At 36.2% G+C, this 20602-nt stretch overlaps 1 pseudogene; it reads right to left on the reverse strand.

Annotated features, from left to right (window-relative positions):
- Nucleotides 1-3065: 3065 nt before the first annotated feature.
- LOC115442202 lies at nt 3066-5321 on the reverse strand (annotated as a pseudogene).
- Nucleotides 5322-20602: the final 15281 nt, after the last annotated feature.

Below are 20602 nucleotides of genomic sequence, written 5' to 3' on the forward strand. Positions count from 1 at the left end.
GGGTGGGAGTTGGGAATATATTTTTATTGAATATCTAAACGTCTTTCTTATGTTTACGTGAATGTTAAAAAAAACAGAGAAAAATAAAATACAATAAACCGCGATAAAATCCGAAAATTAGTTTAATCTAATCTCTAAAAAAATTAATCTATCTAAACGTTTTTAATTTTAGCTTTTTTGTGTTAGTAAAAATCAGTATATGTTTAGGACAGTTGACGACATCATTTTAGGAGTTTTTGATGTATCTCCGAAGTCAAGGGCCCAACAACAATGAAGTTTATATGGGACCACACGGGAAGGACCAGCTTTCAAATAAAAAAAGAAATCAAAATCGGTTCACCCAGTCAAAAGTTCTGAGTTAAAAACATAAATAAAATTACATTCGAGTTGAGAACCTCCTCCTTTTTTGAAGTCGGTTAAAAAGAAAATATTTAGGTGTAAATGACTATAATATTTTAAAAGTGTAAATCTATTTATATAAACATAAACGTGTGTATGTGTGTGCCCTAGCGACTATTACGACTGGAGCTACATTAATGTAATTTTTAGATAATCTTCAATTAACTGCTGATCCTGTGAAGCTTGGTAGCGATTGGATTCTTTTTGGCTTTTTGCCAATTTCCTTTCATCTTCGGCATCTGGCTACAGATAATTAGTACTTTCCCATTCAAAGCCTGGGTGGATCGCTAGTACTATTATCTATTCTTCAATTTACGTTATTTGCGATGTTAAGGGTTGAGGAATTGCAATATGGTAGGTCGTATATATTATGAGTCTTCGGATGTGGTCTTATCCATCTTAGCATCAAGTACATCAAGCTTTTCACCTTTGTTTATGTTAGATATTGTGGGTAATTCATAAAAAAATATTGTTTTCATATACCGTCGCCGCTAATTTGCTACGCATCAAATAATCTGTGATCCGTGGTGTTTTAATACCGAAATCTTACGGTCTAAATATTATTTACTGCGTTTTTGATTTGAAATAACACAAATTCCATGAGCTCTATTTTTTGTCGGCCTAACCATCCAACATAACTCTCTAAACCTAATTTATTATTCGATGAAAGATCCTCTACTCCCATTTCCGGCCCTTGATTACGCACCTGTCACTTATACAATAGATTACGGCGACCTTTAGCTGTTATGTACAAAAGATGTTCACCCCAATATCAGTTGTGGAATCAAGATCACTTAAGTATACACCGTGAGGAAATTCCACTTTATACGTAATTTATGTTATGGTTTTCATCTTGGTGGCCTTAGGGGAAGGCGAACCGGACAACCACTCGACTTGTTTCTGACCTGAAGGACCTTTTTTTACAACTTTACTGGCGAAAGTGTTTAAAACGGAGGTTTTTTTTGCTATGCCGGGGCCTTGTGTCGTTTTTTTTTTACTTTCGCATGGGGCCTCGCGGTGTTTAGGGCCGCCACTGTTCATTATTCTATTTATTTGAAAATATTTTTACACAAAAAATCCATGGGAGCTTTTTAAGTAGCCTATACGATTCAGTGTATGTACTCCGTCAAATGGGTATATTCTCCAAAGCATTACAAACATTTTCGTATATAACATATGTAGGATAGCAATACGATGTTGGCGTGAACTGATTCGGTTCATTCTTTACCTGTTTGAAGAGTTTTATCGTTTGTTTAGTTTAACTAATTTTGTCGTTCCCATATATACAAATCTAAAGTTAGCTTTTGTTTGAACACGCTAATCTCTGTAACTATCAGTCCGATTTTGAAAATTCTTTCACTAATAAAAAGCTACATTATCCTTAATACTTATGTATGGTTACTATCCCGTGATTGTGTTATAGCGCGAGTGAAATCGCGCGCAAAACTATACACATCTGCTTGCAAATTTCGCTTAAATTTGCATACGCTCATAATTCGCTATATTAGCGTAAGTGGCGGCTAATATTGAGTAATAAATAACAACTAACGTTAGCGACCATTGCAAACGGCACCGCGGTCTGTATTAGAACAAATTGTGATCCACTGGCGAACGTTCTCGTAATGACTCGCTTCATTAACATTATGCTTTGTTGAGAATAATTTAGCTTACTGTTTCTATTCAATAATGATTTAGAAATCTTTCTTAGGTATGAATTCTAACCTCTGATTTAGATTCTAAGCGAATACAGACGAGTAATACGAGTGTGTAAACTTATTGGGGTGTATTCGTTACTTATAATTCATAGGCGTATTTATTTGCTAAGTTATTCGGCGAATTATTTGCCTATCTTTTATACGAACGAAGCAAGATAATCCGATTGCTCGTGATGGTAAGTGGAGTGTGGTACAATAGAATGTCGGCTGACGAGAGATGATTACCCCTCAGGCTATCCGGGCGGATATAAAAAATATCCTACCACCAGCAAAAGTCTAAATGAGGCATGAAGCATTGTCAAAACCTTGGTTAATTATTATAAACAAAAATATCTCTATAACTAAGACGTCGATTCTACAGCAACGTCGAAGTAAGCGCATGCTTCAAAACCCTTTATGTTTGTTTATATCTAAAAGAACTATATATATCAAAAAAATATCTTTGATATGAAACTTAGTGCTTCAGAATACTAAGAATGTTAATACACGAATATTTTTTTTATATCGTTTTAGCGCTAGTAGTTTCTGTCTGCTTAGAAGCGTAGTAGCTCGGAACGAACTCTGCTCTGAAGTCCCAGGTTCGAATCCCAGGTCTGGCAAAGTCATAATGAGATTTTTCAGGTATCAACCCGGAGTATGGAATTTGCGCCCGATATCGCCATAAGTCTTATCACATTGTTGGACGTAACACTTGGAGAAAAACGGGCGTCCTGGTTGAACCTCTGTCTATCCCTCAAAATAAGCGTGATGTCTATTATGTTTTTTATTTCTTGAATACTTAATCCTTAAAATTAAATTAATTTCTGTTATATTGTAGTTTTTATATTTTAATTTTCTCCCGACGTTTCGAAGACTTTGCAGCCTTCGTGGTCACGGAGCGACTGAGGTGCCATAAATAGTTTAATTTTAACGTAAACATAAATCATTATACCTAATTGAAGTGTTTGCGCATAAATAAACAACCATTTGCTTTGGATACTAATTTATTACTGACTGACGTTAGCTGCGTATCGGCATGACAGTGACAGCTAGTTTTTTTAATAGTTTGCACTCAGGCTGTGAGTGTCATACATATCATTCCTCCACGCTTAATTTGGACACCTGGTAATCAGACAATATATAATATAAATCTATTTTTACAAGGAAAACATACTTACAAAAATACATACACATATAAATTCAACTTATTTCTAGGATATAATATCTTATTCTAATTCAATACAATATTATTGTTTTCTAAATTTATTAAAAGAACTTTTTATAATCTACGATTTTTCTATTGCGTTTCTGGCGTGTCGGAGTGAGCGAAGGTACTGGTACATCTGTGTCAGCGACGTCACGGCACACATTGGTGCTGGTATCACACACAGGTGATCGATCAATCCGACTCTCGTCCACCCCTCCCACAAAATGTCCAGTCGCATTTTCATCTACATTACGTTCAGTATTTGGAGGCAATAGCATATCATTAGGTTCTGCTTCAGATACAGTGACTGACGACTGGCTGACTGGTGGTAAAGGCTGGGCCACAATTGGTAATTTATCTAAAGTTGGAACAGATGGTAATGAAGGAACCTGATGAGACACATTAGGCATATCTTCAAGTTGCCTATTTTTGCCTTTATATCGCATTATCTGGTCAACATGCCTAATGCAGTTCACATTTAATTCATAGATTAAGATTTTGTACATCCTATTTCCTATCTTCTCCTTAATAATACCTAACTTCCATGTTTCATTCCGCGCACTGTACCAGCGGGTCCATACCATGGTACCAATTTCGAAACATCTTTTCCCGGGCATGACTATTGTTTGACCAATATTATTAGGATCGGTAGGTAAAATTAAGTCCAGACGGGAACGTAATTTCCTACCGAACACTAGTTGTGCTGGCGTTTGGCCGGTAGTACAATGCACGGTATTTCTATAACAAAATAAATATTGCAATAACTTTTGCTGTGTCTGGTGTGTGGGTACATTTTCTTTTATAATGCATTTTAACATTTTTTTACAATTTCGTACCGAATTTTCGGCAAGACCATTACTTGGTGGATGGTATATAGGGGTCGTTATGTATTGAATGCCATTAAAATTGCAAAATTGCTTAAATTCGGCCGAATTAATTTTTACGTCATTATCGGATACCAGCGACTCTGGCAACCCAAAATTCGAAAAAAATGCCTTTAAAGTATCAATCAGCGCACTTGTGGACGTACCGTTACGCATATATATACAATCTAACCATTTAGAATATGCATCTACAAGCACCAAGTATACCTTCTGCCCTATTGTCATGTAGTCGATATGCAAGCGTTGCCAGGCGCGGACAGCAGCCGGCCATGGCGCGGGGGGCTCCCTTGGATGATTTTTTAAACCACACACGGAACAACGCGACGAGTTCGCAGAAATTGTACCGATCGCGCCCGTCGCGCCCGTCGGCCGTGTTTCACCGCGGCCATGTTGTTGGTGAATTTTCACCTTATAAATCGGCTCCTCTTTGTTTGGTACTGTTTCGCTAGTGCCCATCATAACTTTCGCCTCTTTAGCGCAAGCGGCTTGCTCTGCCAATTCAATCGCCCTTGCCAATGTCAACGTGGAAGCGTTCTGCTCGAACAACTTGTCCCGTTCAGGCCCCGAACCCAGACCAAGGACAAAACGATCCCTTAGGTTCGTTTCTAGAGCGGTACCAAATTCGCAATAACTTGCGAGTCCTCTAATTCGCGCCACCCATTCTCCCTAACGATTCGCCTGGATTTCTATTTGCTCCAAAAAATTTTGCTTTATCTGCAAAGGAGCATTGTTTCGGTTTAAAATGGCTGTCGAGTAATAATATCAGGTCCAAAAACTTGAGCGAATCCAATTCCTTAGGGTAAGCCAAGTTTCGTAGCAAACGATATGTCTCGTCGGTGAGGTAAGTGAGCAGGATTCCACTTTTGTTTTCTTCTTTTACTTCATTTATTTTCAAAAACTGTGTCAATTTTCCTTTAAATATCTGCCATTCGCCTGTTTTGTGATCGAAATTAGATAAATTTCCGATATAAGACATTTTGCTTTGATTTCTTTATAACGTGGGTAGTCGTTGTACCTCGTCGCCAATGAAGTGTTTGCGCATAAATAAACAACCATTTGCTTTGGATACTAATTTATTACTGACTGACGTTAGCTGCGTATCGGCATGACAGTGACAGCTAGTTTTTTTAATAGTTTGCACTCAAGCTGTGAGTGTCATACATATCACTAATCCTTATAAGACCATACGAACTTACACGAAGTTGTCAGACTGAAACTTACCTTGTTCACAAAGACGCGTCTTCGTTAAAAAACGATAAATAAAACGGCAAACATTCAACTTTATATCGAATAAAAGTTGCGCAACAAAAAATCGCGCCGATATAACTTTTCCAATACTAATAAAAGTTCGCGAACAGGCTATACGCGACTGATGCGGATCAGTTTGTTTACATTAAACAGCCGCTTTACTTATATAGTTGCTTATGTTACGATTTTGAACCTTAAAGCTTTGGAATAAAGTTACGGTGACGTAATGGTTTTCATATTTTTGTCAGTGGAAAGGACTTTACATTTTTTAATCAATACTAATATATAAAGTTAAAGCTTGTTTGTTTGAACCCGTTAGTAGCAAGAAATACTAAACCGATTTTGATTTTTTTTTACGTATAGGAAACTACTTTTGCCTGCGCCTCTGGCCTCGTCAAAAAGTTTTTCCGGGATAAACATTTTACCGGGAGGAAAAGTAAACTATAGCACTCAGGAATAATGTAGCCATTAGTGAAAAAAATCTGATTAGTGGAACAAACTCTTCAACTTTATGCATTGGTATAGATATGTAATTACATCATGTAAATAAATTAACCATAATGAGATCACAAATCACAATCTCAATTTCTAGGTATAATATTCATATAAGCTGGTTTAATTAATCGAAGCACTTAATTCATATTAAACAAGCCATCACGGGTCGTAGGTATTTAAGACGTTACATTAATGTCAAAGTATGACAAAGTGGGTTTAACACACGGCTCCACTCGCATGAAATAATAAAATAATATCCTAAATTATCAGGGGTTTGTAAAGTTTTGTATTAGTGGATTTTTTTTAATAGCTTCAGTGGTCCCAGATAAAATTTGCTATAAACATTGACCTACATATAGTGTATAGACACGAACGTTCATATAAACTATTTGTTCAAAATATGAAATAAAATGGCAACCAAAACGTCACTGTTATAACCTATTTATTCACTTGAACAACAAATAATTTGACTTGACTAAAATTTTTTATTCACATCCAGGTTTACACTGTCAATATTGACCATACTAAAGTCAGTTTGAATGGATTGCAGTTCAATTTAGTTGGACACAGTGAAGGTTAGGCACGCCAAATATAGTACGTAGTACATATATATCGTTGGCTATAAAGGATAACTAACAAACCAATTGTCATCTTTGTAATTATTGGTGCAAATAATAGTTGTTAGTACTCTCATCCCAAATCGGTGATATCACATCCTCTCCTAGTGGCCGTCCTGAGCCGAAATTCGTACCCCGTTAGTGGGTTTCCCTCAGCATGGTCACTTAATTTTCAATTCCGATGCGCCTAAGGTGTTCTCCCGAAATTCCGGTATATTTGTACAAGCCGCCCCTTGTTAGGTTAACAAACGAATAGTCACCAAAAAAATATATTCTAAGTAATGACAGATGTCATTCATGACAGCTGTCACCGATGAGAGCTGTCAACAACGATTACCGGCATTAAGCCGTATCGATTCGTCAATCCATCGAAGCGCAAATTGTATCTGAACGTAATTTGATTCATCCAATTTGCTACCTGCATCATTTGCATCTCATGTACGGTAATCATAATTGATGAATGCCAGTGACCTTTCGTATTGTTGCAAATTACTTCACAACATATTTACTTTAGTAAGATGAGGAAAGGTACATGCCAAATTGCCATGCAACAATTTTGAAACGATGTTCAGTCCGCCGTCCCGCGTTTGGCCAACGTGGTGAAATTAGGGCGAAACCCTATCTGTAGTAGAGGAAGCCTGTGCCCTGCACTGGGATAGTATACATTACCATGCTGGTACAGCTTTACAGTTATAGGCTCGTCAGCAATGACCAATAAAATATTGTAACGTCATAGCTCGTCCCTTATTACATAGAGCAACGAAGCGAAAGGTAGTTGTGTTATATTTCTGCCTACCTGAAAAGAAGGCTTGATGGCATGTTCCTGTTTTACTTCACATTTGAATCGGTGTCATGGTTCATTGAGCAACATTTTATTGAAAATAGTTTCATAAATTGCTAATTTTCTAGCGCCTGCTTGATTGGTTACGTTAAGACGTTTTTTTGTTTTATGTTCATTGCTGATGCGACACAGAGGTATATTTTTAATAATCACATAATATAAATAATATTAAGACGTAAAATTCAGCCAAAAATACGGAACACATTTGTCGATTTGGAGAAACTACTTTGATTTAAAAATATACCTACACAAATAAGCATTACTACACAATAAATAAGTATCCGGTAAAACAGAATCTATATAATACAATAATGAATTATACTTATCTAATAAAACAGGGACAAAGACGCAATCTCTTCTTTACACCAAAATTAATTCACAAAATAGCTCGCGGTCGAGATGGTTTTCCTAGAATTTCGTAAATTAGAATCTGCGCCTTGATACAAAGGTTATGATACACAACTAACTAAGCGAAATGTGTTCTGACGTTACCAAAGCTACGAGCTAAAGAAGATGTTGTAGTCATTTTAAATTTGTGTATTTTGTTCAAAGTCTAGTTAGTAACTGGACTAGAGACTTAGACTTGGGGCCTTATACGCAATTTTCAAATGTTTTCAACCAGTTAAAGAATTAAAAAGTAAATGTAGATAATAATTATTTGATGACAAATTAGTTTTCCCTGAGATTCGCAAAGCTTCACGGTGTCATAAAATGCGTGCCACTGCTGATCCTGGCTACAGGAGTAGCAGTGGTGGGTGTACCGTGTAAGGATGGGAATGTCTCGAAAAATACTTATTTGATTATAGATTGGAGGTGAGGATAGTTGGCATCACGACTTTTGTATTTGGTAGCGTATTAAAGTAATTACTTACGTAGCATATCAAATCTTCTGAAATAGTCGTTTTATACCATTAAAATTGCTCACTGTGCATATACAGCGCCGTTCACATATAAGACCATTTCCCTAATATAAGTTGCACTGTGCACGTGAATGTTCGTAGCTATCTGTTAATTCAAGACATAATGTATTTGTGTCATAATTCTTTCTATACGTTTCGCAGTTTCTGCGTTTAGTTCTAGCACATTCAAACATTTTCTTTAAAATCCTTCACTTTTAATATTACTAAAATTAATTATAATAATGTCAGCCCTGTATTGTATGCTGTCTCACTGCGTGGCACAGGCCTCCATCATAACTGAGAGGGATCAGACTTTAGTCCACTACGCTGGCTTAGTGCAGATTAGCAGACTTCACATACCCTTACAATTCTTATAGGGAACTTCTCAGGTATCAGTTTTTTGCACGATGTTTTCCTTCACCGTTAAAGCAAAAGATAATTGACAAAGAATGCTCACATTAAGAAAGTCAGATGTGCGTGCTCTTGGGCTTTGAACCTGCATTTATCTCGGCAGGCAATTCTACTTCCAACTAGGCTATCGCTGTCTGAATAAATATAAATGAATTATTAGTTTTACTAAGCGATTTTCAGTCTAAGTTCTGGAGTGACATGTTAAAAAGGCCTCGTAACTCATCGATCGATACTAAATATTCTTTGTTTAATATTACTGACCAGTCTATGAATATCAAACACTGGATTATTGGATTTTATATTATGTATTTAATCAGTCAAGTTTATCTTATCATGTATAAGTGCAGTAGGTAGTGGGTCCCCTAGATTAACTCTCAGGGAAAAGCTTTTAATAATTTTCATTCTGATATAGCCAAATAATAATCTAAAAGATTTTTTTATTGATACCATAGTAATTTCAACTAATCAACTGCATATAAGTTTAGCAAGTATTTAATTGAAGCAACTATTAGGTTCATAAAAATGAGATATTATCCTATGTTTTATTTTGTACAGTATTCTATATGTAAAAGCAAATCCAAGTACGAAAGAGAAGCACTGTTGTGAATACTGGATTAAAATTGGTTCAGAAATGTGACAATTTTTAAAGTTTCAATTGCTGCAATATGTTCTTGTCCCCCCAGAACCACCCCAGACCAAAGCAGGTTTTAGTCGGTATGACGGCATAAAATTAGTAGGGACCCAACCCAGAAGGCATTTAAATGACATCTGGGTTCGAAGGCCGGTGCGTACATAACTATTTTTCAACTCCCCAGGTTCAAGAATGGCAACTATAACACAGGTTTTACTGCGGGAAAAAAAAGTTCTGGGAGTGTAGGAGTTATCGCTTCATCTTTTTCTGTCGCACGTATTCTAATTCCTGATGACGTCACGTGCGTGTATTATGCCTCTATTTACGTTTCATGACAATAACCCCTTCTACTGAAATTCTAAGGCTTATAACTTATCGATTTTTTACCAGTAGCTTTTAATATTTATTTCTGTTACACAATGAGAACAAAAATGAGTCAAATACCCTACTGTATGAAAACGAATGTCTAGGTTATGTTTATTAGTTTTTATAATTATTATAAAATAGTTTTGATATCCTTGAATATACAGAGCTAAACATGAGCAATGTTATACTAACTCAACTTCTTATAGAATAAGTTTAAGAATAAGCGGCGATAGCCTAGTTGGGTGTTGAACGGACTGCCAAGACGAATGTCCGCAAGTTCAAATCCCAACGGCCCACACCTCTGACTTTTCGAAAATCATAGGTGTATTCTTTGTGAATTTATCGTTCGCTTTAACGGTGAAGGAAAACATCGTGAGGAAACCTGCACATCTGAGAAGTTCTCTATAGGAATTTCGAAGGTGTGTGAAGTCTACCAATCCGCACTAGGCCAGCGTAATGGACTAAGGCCTAATCCCTCTCAGTAGTAGAGGAGGCCCGTGCTCAGCAGTGGGCAAGTATATAATACAGGGCTGATATTATTATGATTAAGAATAATTTAGTAAAAAAAAAGATTATAACAAGTCTGTTTTTGTATATTTTTCTGATGCACAATATTACCTTTAACAGAAATAATTATAGCGGTCATTACCTAATTACATTATTTATGTAATACCTTATCCAAATTAATAAGCTGTCTGATTAATATAATTACTATTGGTTATCCAGCGGTTGAAATTTGGCTTTCGAATTGAATGTATCTGTAATATAAATTATACATCAAAAAAATGTTTTGCTCTCTTTGAATTATGCCTAATCTCTCACGGCTATGTGCTTAAAAAGGGGTAGGAAGTATTTTCTTCACCATAATAATTAAAGATAGATATATTTGACTTAGAAGTACCTAGCTGAGAATGGAAACTGACGAAACGTCAGTCCACAGGTTTAAAACCCAAGGCACACATCTGTGCTTATTCGATGTATGTGTGCATTTTTTCTTTAATATTACATTTTTTACGCTGAGAGATAAACCAGTGAAACAATTTTAATAAAATTTGGTACGAAATAAGCCTAAAGTCCAAGGAAGGATAAGCTGTTTCATTAAAAATATTTATCACAAACCAGATTCTAACGGAGCCGCGAGGAAAAGCTAGTAAGTTATATAATTTCCATGAATTTAACAAGTTAATTCGTTCATTTGTTTAATAATACATAGAACACTTCGATTCACGGAATTGAAATATCATTTATAAATAGTCACGCCTAGACGTTTCACAAAGGGCCATTTTACGCCACCTGTCTGCCACGCAAACTTTGACCTTATCATAATCGGCTCCAAAATTAGGCCGCCATATTTTATTCATGACGACATTAGTGTGTGTACGTTTACATTTATTGCAGGAAGTTAATGCTGCTATTATAAAGATGAACTTTAGTTCACGCCTGAGTCTAAGTGGAAGGTAAGCGTGCGGGCATGTAGGCCTACTTGAACCTTTTTTCTTTACCTCAGTACAGCAAAGTGACCACTGCACCTGATGGTAAGTGGAGTAGGTTCCAATGGAATGTCGGCTGGTTTACCCTTTGGTAGTCGACACAATTATGCCGGCCTGTTGCAACTGGATGTACACACAAAGAACGCGACGCGACACACTTACGTAGGCCACTATGGCGTATTTTAACACTTTCAGTCTTACTTATAAAAATCTCGCAAAGTTATGGTTAGTTAAAACACAAATTTACTCGATCAGCTGTAAGTAAAAATCTGCTATCTTGCCCCAAGGTTTAAACTAGGAAACCGGTGATGTTTTTGACATCTATTTAAACAATGCTTAACCACCTTTTAAGGCTAAAACAAGTTTATAAGTAAAATTTTTGGTAATCCGTAGCAAATTGATAAACATAAGGCTAGTTTATAAGTAAGACTCAGCCCCGGATCTTGAATTTTTTGGAGGCGGGGCAAAATCTGGATAATGCCGCCCCCGACCACCTATATTTTTACTTTTGTCATCATTATCATCATGATTTCGCGCCCCGCGGGAAATAATTTATATGTGTAATATACTGGATGTCGCAGTAGTCAAAGTTGCGTTAATTATGAATTGTGTATTCGTCTGCCATGTTTGAATTTGCCGCCTTCTATATTCGCCGCCCGGGGCATGGGCCCTGGCTTGCCCCCTCCCCCCCTAGATCCGGGGCTGGTAAGACTGCTTGTGTATGGTGGTCGCTATCCAGGCGGATGTAATTAACCAGCACGTTATAAAACTGATGGAGAGGTTCCCAAAGAATCAAACCCGGAAGCTTGCAGTTCACAAAACAATGGAGTGACATGTTTATATTTCACAATTTACAGTCTCACAGCGTCCCAGTATTGGTGATGTTTATTAGTCTCTTTGTTCGTTGAACTGTTGGTTTATGACAAGGATTTAGAATTTTAGAACTGCTATGCCCACAAGTCATGCGCATATATAGTGAGATAAAATTAATCAAGTGAATATCATGTTGTTAACGAATTAACAAATTAATATGTACCTTATATTAAATTGTTATTGAAACCAAAATAGGTAACAATCTTTTTTTTAGTTTCCTTAAAAACTTGTTCAGTTTGCCTTGAACATTATTAGTTTTGTATCAGTGTAATGTTTCCGGGCTGTTGATAGGGTCTTGGCTATACTTTTTCAATAAAATGAGTTGGCAGGCTTTTCCCCAATAAAGTCCATTTATAGTATACTCAAATTTTGAAAATCTTTGAAATAATATTAAAACCAATTTGACTCCTCCCCCCTACACAATAGAGGTCAACATAAACAGCTTCTGTCAAACTATACATACAATACGATTATACCATCACAGGCCGTGCATTAAGTGTCAAGTCCACTTACGGCTTGTTCAGCCAACCGTTGCAAGAGTTAAGGGGCGGTTATTTCCGTCGCCACCGACACCCGACACAGATTAACTTGCCCTTAACTAATCGATTGTGCCGTTCACTGAAGTTAGATGGAAACTGAGTTATAGGTAGAAGTAAATCAAAGCAAAATCTTAATCTAAAACACAGAACCTTAACAAGAACTTTTTGCGTGTTGAAATAGCTTCAGTCATTCGCCATAAAACCTATACCTATATATATATAAAGGTGAAGAGTGTTTGTTTGAACGCGTTAATCTCAGGAAATACTAAACCTATTTTGAATTTATTTCACTAATAGGAAGCTACATTATTTTTGACTTATATAGACATTTATTCCGGGAAAATATTTATACCGGAAACCTTTTTCACGGGGCTGGAGCCGCAAACAAAGCTAGTATGTAAAAATCATGTTAATCCGTACTGGTCGGAGGTAAATGAATCTACAAAGATACCTTAGCATTTATATTAGCAAGAATTTAAATAATAACAATAACTAAATTCTACATTACGCACGTAAGATTTTCCCAAGCTGTTTATCAAATAATACTTTTCATAATTCCAAACAAATTATAATTTGCTTCATTTTTCCCCCGTAATATCGGCAAAAAACTAACAGTAGGTAAGTAGCCCACGTAAGTGTGTCGCGTTCCGGGATCGACGTGTGTATTCAGTTTCAAAAAGACCGGCATAATTGTAACGATTGACGGGAAATAATCATCTCTCGTTAGTCGGCACTGTCTATTTGCCATTTTACTTACTAACAGGTACAGTTAGGTCATATTGCTGTTCCGGTATATAAAAAATCAGTTCTATGGCTATTTCCATTCTTGGAGTATCAGACTCTAGTTGTACCATCAATTAATTGTATCCTTTATAATTTTAGAACAATACATTATTCTTTTTTTTTATAATTTACAACCGTTTTTAATATTCCGAATGAACCAAAGGAAATAACTAATTTGTGAGCATGTCAAAAAAGACGGTTCCGATTGGTCCATTCTTGAGATAGATAGAAAAAACCCATAGGGTATTTGATTACGTTTGATTTTGTGCATTTTTTAATATGTAACAGCAATTTTTACAAAAAACAAGTCCTGCTGTGAAAACAGAATTAAAATTCGATAAGAAATGAGGCAGTAATTTATATTTCAATATTGCTACATGAAGGAGCGGGCGCGAAGTGGGGATATCGTTCCATCTCTTTCTTTTGCACGCATCGTAATTCCCGATTACGTCACATGCAAGTATTTCGTCCCTTTTCTGTTTTTTGACACACTCTTACCACCTAATTTCAATGGCTTGTAACTTCTATATTTATCACCAGATTTTAATGATTTGTTCTGTTTTAGAATTTATACGATATAAATTATATTTTATAAAAGTTTTATATAAAAATAAGTCAAATACCTTATTGAGATCGATTATTGAAAATGACGGCATATCACAATTCATAACAAACTGCAACATTACGCAAAACGTGATTACACAGAAGAAACAAAAATATTTTATTCACAATTGCATCCAGTCCGTTGTTTGAAACGAACAATGAAATACGTAAAGAAATCTGTTCTCCATTTCAGAAATAAACGAATACCCATTCTTAGCCTTTGAAACGGATCCATTGGAGGCAAAAACTGTGGAGAGCTTTCATCGAAGACGTTCATTGTGCCGATATCGTTTTGAAATATTTTACGTTCGTAACTGGATGATTTTATAGATAATATTGATATTATGATTGACAATGATTAGCTTTGTTTCTTACTTATAAGAGTCAGAGTTACTGTTACTTTTGTCTAAATTAAGATACTTGTGTTGTGTGAACTCTAATGGCGTTTACTTTAGCGACGTAGGTGGCAAATCTTTGAATTTTTCTTGTGATGTTTATTCCGACTTTTATAGTTCATGAAGAAACTTTCTATTATTGATTGTTATAATTTACAAAATGAAGAGCATCTTCGTGAATTGGTATATGACTCATTTTTGTTCTTTAGATTTATCAAATATTTACATTATATATAAACCCTAAAACGGAAAGACATAGCATCCGACAAAAAAATAACCATATTTCGTTAACAACTATTTCGTTACGTACAATTTATTTTGAGAACTAGTCATATCATGGGCCTATATAGAAATAGATGTCTGGCAAGAAATAGAATTTAGAACCGTAACTGTTTCACTGGTGGTAGGTCTCTCATATGTGAGAATCCGCCTCCGAATCCGAATCCGAGGTACCAACGCAATGTCTATTTCTCCCACCAAGCAGCAGTGTGTAGTCACTGCTGTGTGCCGGTTTGAATGACATTGTAGTCAGTATACCTACTGGACATAATAAGACTTAACATCTCATGTCTCAGTATGGCTAGCGCAGTGGAATACCAAAGAATACTTTGTAATTAAAGGTGTTGGATGATGTTTCTACTGTTTATGGGCGGTCGTATCGCTTACCATCAGGCGAACGGCACGCTCGTATCGTCATTCAAAGCAATAAAAAACACTCACAATAAATACTAACCAGAGATTAAAAATCTAAAGGCTTTAGCAGTTAACACTACCCGAGTGGCAAAAAAATCTGGCGGACCTGATTTTAAAGCAAAACCACGATAAAAATAGAACAGCCAATCTACCGGAGCGGAGTCAATTAATAATAACTGGAGATGTCTATTGCTAAGTCAGTTAAAGTTTTCGCCTTTTTGCTAGCCAACGATATCCTATAACGAAATGTTTATATATTTTGTTAAGCGGTGTTTTTAGTTATATGTTTGAAAATTGCGGTCTAATGCCGGCTGTGGTGCGTGTGTCGATGTGGTGGTTGTGAAGGGTCGCGGAGTCTATTCCTGCACCGATTCAAATAACAGGGAACCGGCCTATGCTTGATTTTGTACATTGTTCTATATGTAATGGTTAATAATAGGAAAAAGAAGCACTCTTGCAAAAACTGCATAAAAATTGGTTAAAAAATGAGCGAGTAATTCATATTTAAAATATTGTAACGTGCAGAAGTGGGCGCGATGTGGGGATATCGCTTCATCTCTTTTTTTCGCACGCGTCGTAATTCCCGATGACATCAAATGTGGGTATTTCGTCTCTTTTCTGCTTCTTGCTAAATACGCCTTCCATCGAAATTCGAAGACTTATAACTTGTTGATTTATTACCCGATTTTAATAATTCCTTCTGTGTTATAATTTTTATAACGTAAATATTTGTAATAGTAAAGAACAAAAATGAGTCCGGTACCCTATTGTTTCTTTGACCACAATAAAAGGTACAGGACCTGAAAAATTGTAAAAGACAAGCCTAAAACTTTGTCAAATTTATGTATAGTATAATTATCGTTAGAATGATTCGCAAACCACATTTATGCATATACTTGTATGTCGCATTGGAATACTTCTGTAATGACTGTGTGTGAAAAAAAAAAATAAAAAAAATGTTGTATCGGATTCCCTTTCCGAAAATTTCATCTTTTACTACTAATACCTGGAGAGACCATTTATGCGGAACTACGTGCAAATTCTAATACGAAATAACATTAATATTAACAGACACGTTTGTGAAATGCGAATTCATTAAATAAGTATTGACTCACTATTACCATAGGACCACCCCTAATCCGGACTCGATAAATAATCCCAATCTAATTATAAAAGCGATTTGCTTCATTAAATTCAGTGTTAATTAATGTTAAATGAATGTTTCATCTAACGTATTGTTGCGGTCGAGTTTAATTGTGTTGTGTGTTGGTTTAATATACATTTAATAAGAACTTATAATAATAAAGAATACTTTCAGCCTTGTATTTTATGTTATTCCACCGTTGGACAAGGGCCTCCTCTGCTACTAAGAGGAATTAGGCCTTAGTCCACCACGCTGTCATGCTGCTTATAAATAAAAAAATTATGGACTTACAATTATCGAGAATTAGCGTCCCCCAAAAAAGAAGTGGTAAAAAAGGTCTATCTATAATTATGCTGTTTAATGTATTTGGTCTATATCCAATAGGTTGGACATTAATACAAAACCAACACGCCTCTAGTAAACATTGCATGGCCAGTTTTAATGAAATACGTTACAATTTGATTTGATTGAGTTCTCTAATCTATTTGGATTATTGACGTGGTTATTTCCAAAGTGTCATGTGCTGTTTCATTTAAAACTAACTTTATACGATTTTGTTCGCAGTTTTCGAATGAAACGTATATAGGATATAATATATAAATAAATAAATAATAAATAATAATACGAGAGATCGTGCGTAGTAAAATAATTCTCAAAATCAGATAAGTATTGGAGATGGATTTTTTGTGGCACTACTAGTCATTAAGAGAGATACCTGAACTTTAAATTACTTTAAGGCATTGGTGAACTTGCACTGTGTTCTAAATCTTATGAAATTAAACGTTAAGTTAATGTCGTTCAAACTCCAACATAATAGCGCTTCCACAGTATTGCTTGGTGGTAATTTTCAGACACAGGTTTCGGAGGTAGTTTTTTTTATGTGAGACACACTGCTCATAAAGAAAGATACCAAACCGAACCTTAAATTATTTTAAAGCAACGATGGCTTTGCACTACGTTTTAAATCTCAAGAAATTAAACATTAAGTCCTATGTCCTAAAAACCCGAACATAATAGTGCTTCTACAATATTGCCTGGTAACAGCAACAGACAGCTCATGTTTGCGCAATGTAGACATTTCGGTGATGGCTAGTCTCTTGCAAACGAGACACTTTTTTTTACCCGGCTATAGTAAAGTTACACCTGATGGTAAGTAGAGTAGGGTCCAATAGAATGTCGACTGACGAGAGATGATTAACCCCTAGTAGTCGACACAATTATGCCGGCCTGTTGCAACCGGATATACAGGCTGATCCTGTAACGCGACACACGTGGGCTACTATGACGGGTTTTAACGCCTTGTGTACGGTGGTCGCTATCCAGGCGGATATAAAATATATCCTAGCATTAAACACTTTATATGTATATATATAATAATAGGATATGAATTAAAAAACGAAATCAAAACAAATTGCCATTCACAGTACATTAAAACACAACCATTTAACATAATTCGCAGTCAAGTGATAAAGGGAGGTGAAAAAACGAAGCCGCGACCGCATCCCCACCGCCACTTAAAGAAGCGTTCAACTTAATTAACTTGTACAGTCAGAAAAAAAATACTGATAACATTCAAAACTTCAAATAATTTATACACATAAAGTTTCATAAAACATTTGTTTACCTTCGTCTTAAATAAAGGCAACCCTTTGTAGTTTATTCCAGTGAGCCAAAAATTATTGTTGCTACGAACGCAAAATAATAAAGGCGGTTTGAAGTTTCCAAAGTTAACAACTTTTGTTGCTGACTGTACTTTCCCGGGATCACAATCTAAATTTCTTTAAAACGTTCATTTCTTATTAAAGCATCTCGTTTCACTTTAAAGGGTAAATAGAAATTTATAATTTCATTTCTGTACTTCCAGGAAATCGTGGCCTTTTATCGAGATCTGTTTGCAGTGTTACTAAGTGTCATAGCCACATCGATATAATGTACTAGATTTTGCGATCCGAACATTCACCGTGTCCAACTGAATTGAACTGCAATCCATTCAAACTGACTTTAGTATGGTGTCAATATTGACAGTTTGTGGGTGTGTACGGAGCGGCGCTCATAATATAATAATTACTTACTCTAGTCCAAGTGTAAACCTGGACGTTAATAAAAAATATTAGTCAAATAAGTAAAATTATTAGTTGTTCAAGCGATACAGGTCATAACAGTGACGTTTTGGTTGCCATTTTAGTTCAAATTTTGAACAAATAGTTTATATGGACGTTCGTGTCTATAGAATATACGTCAATGCATGTCCAGGGCCCTTATTCTGTATGATAGTGTAAGCGCGTAACGCGGCCGTGTCATGTTATCTTCGAGAAATGTGCGTGGAATGGTATTCTGTAAGTCAAATTTCTATAGTCCTAAACATGATGCGTTGTGTTACGTGCTTGTTACGCACTGTCAAAATAACGTGCGGGATAGAGAATAAGGCCCCAGGAATTATATAATAACCAAAGAGTTCTAAGGTTATAAACTACAGAGCCGACATTTTGAAGGTTGTCATAAAAAAATATTGCGTTCATGTGATGCTAACTCTATCTACCGTGAAATAGCAAAACTCCAATGTAAAATACTTCATATTATTCCCATACCGTTATTAGCACGTTTTTAATACGCATATTAACACATATTCTTTAAATATTATCTATGGACGCTGTGATATCTTGTCACACGACATTTCAAATAAGATAATGGTTTCTATATATATTATAATTCTCTTTGGACAATGGTTTATTACCAATTGGTAATAACTTTTAGTGCACAAAATTTTTCCTCATGTCCAGTAATGTATTTAATAATAACTATTGAGGATGTTGAATTACTCATTGTTCCTGACTGGTCTGAACGAATGAAATACGTAAATAGAAACGAGAGTGAACGATTGAATGAAATTATTGCCTTAATCGTAAAATAAAGCGTACATTTACTGATATCCCACTTTATTTGATAACTATTGTTTGTGTTTTTCTGCTGTCTGTACGGCAGAAAGTGAAGAAATTAAGAGCCATTTTATTACTTACTACCATTATTAGATACAAACAACATTATTACACTAAATATAAGGTACAAAGTTAGAAAAACAACAGAATATATCGGTGATATACAGGAATGGTTTATTTGTTGTTTCTAATTCGGAATAAAACGAAGGCAAATCCAACAGACTCGATGCAGCATCAGCTTGTGTCTATCCGGTACCAACAGGCCGACATAATTGTAGTAACTGGCGGGAGGTAATTTCTTGTAATTCGACATTCAGTTGAACCCCACTCCAATTACCATCAAGTGCAGAGACTTTCCCGCCCTCACACCCACCACTACAACTCCTGTTACCATCAAGTGCAATGGGGTAATTGTCCTGTGCAAAAAAAAAGTGTGCCGTGAAAAAAAAGTGTCGCCACATGACCTAGATAGCTACGGACCTTGATAACCAGATATACGATAGGTGACGAGTTCACACTTCCAGCATCCCATTCTCCGCGCCTGACGCATCAAAGTTACTTGTAATTGCTGGCATCACGGGACGCACTCAGAACTATTACTGCAATACTTTAAATACTCTCACACTTCCTTTATTACCGAAGGGTAGAGACTTTCCCGCCCTCACATCCACCACTACAACTCCTGTAAGCCAGGATCAGCAGTGGCACGCATTTTGTGACACCGAGCAGTGAAGCTCGGCGAGTCTCAGGGAAAACTAATATGTCATTATCCCGCAACGAAATTAATCAAATAGAAAGATAGGGAGGAGTTGGAAATATTAATTGTCCACTTCCCTTCAGAGCAATGCGGGTAACAAAATCATGATGAAAGGAGGCGATTTAACCTCAAGGATAGGGACGTTTACAACTAGATAAGCTAGTTATAAAGCACCACGGATAAAATTAAATGAAAGGGTCCTATCACATGAGCTGTTAGATTTGATTACAATAGGCATGGCAAAAACGCCGGAAAGCACGGAAATTCCGTCTAGTCTCAACAAGGTCCATGTAGTATACAACCCCAGATGTTATTTGCATACTGTTTAACATGATGTTGCGCTCTTCATGCCAGAGACCACACTCCCAAAGTACGTGATGAGCAGATTGTTCAACCTCGTAACCAGGTGTAGAGCATGGGCACGCAGGAGAATCAACCAGCCTAAATGAAAACAGTTTACCCTTAAAATTACCATGGCCGGTAAGGAATTGCGATACACAGTAATCTATTTCGAGCCAAGTTTTAATTAGGCGATCGCGAACGAAGGGTAGGCAGAACGGCAACTGGCGCACCCACATTCCGCTGTGCGTATTCCGTCCCATGATACGATGAGGCGAGCCACTTGCCATATCGGGCACAAATTCTCAGTATACTGAGTAGAAAAGCTCATCACTTTAATCAGACCGGGTATCGAACC

This window comes from Manduca sexta, chromosome 6 (genome assembly GCF_014839805.1).
Source record: "Manduca sexta isolate Smith_Timp_Sample1 chromosome 6, JHU_Msex_v1.0, whole genome shotgun sequence".
NCBI classification, from domain to species: Eukaryota; Metazoa; Arthropoda; class Insecta; order Lepidoptera; family Sphingidae; genus Manduca; species Manduca sexta.